Here is a 5,000-nt window from a genome sequence, read left to right on the forward strand (position 1 = left end):
TTGCATGTATTAGCTCTAGAATTACCACAGTTATCCAAGTAACGTGGGTACGATCTAAGGAACCATAACTGATTTAATGAGCCATTCGCGGTTTCACCTTAATGCGGCTTGTACTGAGACATGCATGGCTTAATCTTTGAGACAAGCATATGACTACTGGCAGGATCAACCAGGGAGCTGCGTCAACTAGAGCTGAGCAGCCGGCCGCCCGGGAGTGTGTCCCGGGGGCCCGCGCGAACACGCAAGCGTCCGCTCAATTATTCTGCAAACAGGAGGAGGCTGAGCTCCCCTGCACCATACACCTCGAAACCCTCTCAGGTCCCGGCGGCGCGCAGCGCCGTCCTAAGTACTTGGTCGGGTTCGAGAGAGGCGCAATCGCCCGGAGTTTGGCGAGTAGACGCTTTAGGTGCGACCACCCGTGCTCCCAACTGAGCTTGCCGCTGCCGACAGAGGCCCGGGAGCGTGCTGTCGTGGCATTGCCGGCGGGAGACAACACGCGCCACCTACGGTGACCGGCAGCTCCAACGCCAGCGCCACAGAAGGACAAAAGCCCCACTTGGGTGCCGAAGCGAACTCTCCCAGCACAGCGCACGCGCCAACACGTCCGCACAGCTGCGATACAAACCACCTGCGAGAACCGCAGAGGCGACCGAGCAGCAGACGGCGTCGCGGCGCCGAGCGCCGGGCGGCGGCGCATCCTCAGCGCACACAGTCCTCAATCGGACCAGCACACTGCAGATGTCCACCGCGCTTCGCACCGGGCCCGCGAGGACCTACTTTGGCCGCACGGCGCCGCGTGCAGGGTGCGCCGGCGCGCAGCTGCGCCGCCTGCCGCCTCCGTCGGCCGGCGCGCCTGCCACTGGCCGCCCCCACCAGCCGGCTGTAGCGCGTGCGCCCACGCACCGCACGGCCAACACGCCGGGAGGCCCCCCCTCACCGGCCGGGGACGGTCCCACCCAGCCACCGCCGCGTATCGCTTCACACCCACATGCCATTCACGTTCGTGGGCATGGTGGGTATCGCTGCAACAACCGGTTGGTAGCTCAACCGATCGTCGCCATCACTGATTCACCCCTAGCGAGAACAACCGCACCACAACGGTTTACCAGTTGTTCATTTGCGTAACGTCACCAGCAAACGTAGGCGTCCATCGCCATTTGCAAATTCAACGATTGTTGCATGCCTGTGTCAGGTGTCACGACACACTGTCTGCCCACATACACGCAACAACATGTCCACGCTTAGCGAACACGTGGAAGGTGGCCCCCGTACGTATGCGATGTCCATTGCGCGAACGACTGTCAACCGGCCTCTGTCGCATGTCGCAGATGTGGAACGCAGTGCACCGTGCTATCACGGTGTGTGAGAAGAGACGACTACGTCTGACAACACGCGCCACTACATCAACAGACGGCTCATGCTGATCGCCATCCAGGGCATACCACACTGCAATCCAGCTCTTATAGGGAGACGACACGTAGCTGAGTGCACAACATTTGGACCGCATGGTTCGCCGTTGTTGGCGCAGTCGTTGTACGGTCACATGTACCACGATGTATCATTCAGTACATGAGGACCAATGTGCAGTACAGTGTGTGATTTGGACGTACAACATCAGCGGACAGTTGACACAGGCCGTACCACAGCGTAGGCTAAGTGCTTCGCCATGCGAATGCCAATGAACAACTGCAAATGCCAATGAACAACTGCAAAGGGCATTGAGCATGTACGTCCTGCTGCCATCCACATTACAGTGTATAGCTGCAAGGTGTTTAACATGAAGCGATACACTGGGGACCGGGCAGTGCGAGTAGCAAACTATATTGCGGGGGTTGCAGTTAGGCAACACTACACTAATTTAACGCGTCGTATGACAATTACAGAGCAGGTTAAGGCCCAACGTGTGTTGGGTTAAGGCCCAACGTGTGTTGGGTTAAGGCCCAACGTGTGTTGGGTTAAGGCCCAACGTGTGTTGGGTTACGGCCCAACGTGTGTTGGGTTAAGGCCCAACGTGTGTTGGGTTAAGGCCCAACGTGTGTTGGGTTACGTTAAGGGGCAATGTGGGTTACGTTAAGGGGCAATGTGGGTTACGTTAAGGGGCAATGTGGGTTACGTTACGGCGCAATATAGGTTACGTTACGGCGCAATATAGGTTACGTTAAGGGGCAATGTGGGTTACGTTACGGCGCAATATAGGTTACGTTACGGCGCAATATAGGTTACGTTAAGGCGCAATATCGGTTACGTTAAGGCGCAATACAGGTTACGTTAAGGCGCAATACAGGTTACGTTAAGGCGCAATACAGGTTACGTTAAGGCGCAATACAGGTTACGTTAAGGCGCAATACAGGTTACGTTAAGGCGCAATACAGGTTACGTTAAGGCGCAATACAGGTTACGTTAAGGCGCAATGCAGGTTACGTTAAGGCGCAATGCAGGTTACGTTAAGGCGCAATACAGGTTACGTTAAGGCGCAATGCAGGTTACGTTAAGGCGCAATGCAGGTTACGTTAAGGCGCAATACAGGTTACGTTAAGGCGCAATACAGGTTACGTTAAGGCGCAATACAGGTTACGTTAAGGCGCAATACAGGTTACGTTAAGGCGCAATACAGGTTACGTTAAGGCGCAATACAGGTTACGTTAAGGCGCAATACAGGTTACGTTAAGGCGCAATACAGGTTACGTTAAGGCGCAATACAGGTTACGTTAAGGCGCAATACAGGTTACGTTAAGGCGCAATACAGGTTACGTTAAGGCGCAATACAGGTTACGTTAAGGCGCAATACAGGTTACGTTAAGGCGCAATACAGGTTACGTTAAGGCGCAATACAGGTTACGTTAAGGCGCAATACAGGTTACGTTAAGGCGCAATACAGGTTACGTTAAGGCGCAATACAGGTTACGTTAAGGCGCAATACAGGTTACGTTAAGGCGCAATACAGGTTACGTTAAGGCGCAATACAGGTTACGTTAAGGCGCAATACAGGTTACGTTAAGGCGCAATACAGGTTACGTTAAGGCGCAATACAGGTTACGTTAAGGCGCAATACAGGTTAGGTTAAGGCGCAATACAGGTTAGGTTAAGGTACGACATAGGTTAGGTTAAGGTACGACATAGGTTAGGTTAAGGTACGACATAGGTTAGGTTAAGGTACGACATAGGTTAGGTTAAGGTACGACATAGGTTAGGTTAAGGTACGACATAGGTTAGGTTAAGGTACGACATAGGTTAGGTTAAGGTACGACATAGGTTAGGTTAAGGTACGACATAGGTTAGGTTAAGGTACGACATAGGTTAGGTTAAGGTACGACATAGGTTAGGTTAAGGTACGACATAGGTTAGGTTAAGGTACGACATAGGTTAGGTTAAGGTACGACATAGGTTAGGTTAAGGTACGACATAGGTTAGGTTAAGGTACGACATAGGTTAGGTTAAGGTACGACATAGGTTAGGTTAAGGTACGACATAGGTTAGGTTAAGGTACGACATAGGTTAGGTTAAGGTACGACATAGGTTAGGTTAAGGTACGACATAGGTTAGGTTAAGGTACGACATAGGTTAGGTTAAGGTACGACATAGGTTAGGTTAAGGTACGACATAGGTTAGGTTAAGGTACGACATAGGTTAGGTTAAGGTACGACATAGGTTAGGTTAAGGTACGACATAGGTTAGGTTAAGGTACGACATAGGTTAGGTTAAGGTACGACATAGGTTAGGTTAAGGTACGACATAGGTTAGGTTAAGGTACGACATAGGTTAGGTTAAGGTACGACATAGGTTAGGTTAAGGTACGACATAGGTTAGGTTAAGGTACGACATAGGTTAGGTTAAGGTACGACATAGGTTAGGTTAAGGTACGACATAGGTTAGGTTAAGGTACGACATAGGTTAGGTTAAGGTACGACATAGGTTAGGTTAAGGTACGACATAGGTTAGGTTAAGGTACGACATAGGGTAGGTTAAGGTACGACATAGGTTAGGTTAAGGTACGACATAGGTTAGGTTACGGTACGACATAGGTTAGGTTACGGTACGACATAGGTTAGGTTACGGTACGACATAGGTTAGGTTACGGTACGACATAGGTTAGGTTACGGTACGACATAGGTTAGGTTACGGTACGACATAGGTTAGGTTACGGTACGACATAGGTTAGGTTACGGTACGACATAGGTTAGGTTACGGTACGACATAGGTTAGGTTACGGTACGACATAGGTTAGGTTACGGTACGACATAGGTTAGGTTACGGTACGACATAGGTTAGGTTACGGTACGACATAGGTTAGGTTACGGTACGACATAGGTTAGGTTACGGTACGACATAGGTTAGGTTACGGTACGATATAGGTTAGGTTACGGTACGATATAGGTTAGGTTAAGGTACACATTGTTGTAAGGAAAGGTTTAATGGGGGGCGGGGCGGGGCGGCCGGTTTGTTGATTGTGATTATAGTAAGTGGATGCCTGCGGCATCATCTGATTTGCCACGTCAGGATGCACCTTTGGCTCATGACAGGCGGCGCTCTCATTCCATGCTTGTGGCAGACCTGTGTCTTTCATTCCTGCCATTGTTTGTGTGCTGTGAGAGGAGGCAGTATTGTGATGTTGGGTGCACCCCTGTGTAGGACATGTGTGGGTGTTGGTGGCTTGGCTGAGCAATGGTGGTTGTCGGGTGGGTGGGATATTCTGTTTTCTGAGTGGACCTCCCAGTCTGGTTATGACAGTGTGGATTGTCTAATGTGGCGGAGAGGATGCACTGGGTGTTGTTCCATGCTGGTGCTTACATATTGTCTGTGTGCGTGTTACAGGCAGAGAGTAGTGCGTGATAAGGGTGTGTGGCTGACGTGTGGTTGTGATTGTGAGCAGAGTCTTTCAGCATGTATACGGACAGTTGTATACATTATCTGTATTCTGATGGCTCTATCTATTACTAATCAGCGCCGTGTATACGTTTAATCCGGTTCCAGTCGAAACTGTTGTATCTCTGTACATTAGT

The 5,000-nt window shown here is 50.6% G+C and overlaps 1 non-coding gene across 1 annotated transcript in view; it reads right to left on the reverse strand.

Moving 5' to 3' along the window:
* The window catches only part of LOC124589588, a 1,910-nt gene extending 1,734 nt beyond the window's left edge, over positions 1 to 176 (reverse strand). Inside the window, exon 1 of the ribosomal RNA XR_006976104.1 lies at positions 1 to 176. This exon is cut by the window's left edge and continues 1,734 nt beyond it. This is a non-coding gene — a ribosomal RNA (small subunit ribosomal RNA).
* Positions 177 to 5,000: the final 4,824 nt, after the last annotated feature.

This window comes from Schistocerca americana, unplaced genomic scaffold, assembly GCF_021461395.2.
Source record: "Schistocerca americana isolate TAMUIC-IGC-003095 unplaced genomic scaffold, iqSchAmer2.1 HiC_scaffold_710, whole genome shotgun sequence".
NCBI lineage: Eukaryota > Metazoa > Arthropoda > Insecta > Orthoptera > Acrididae > Schistocerca > Schistocerca americana.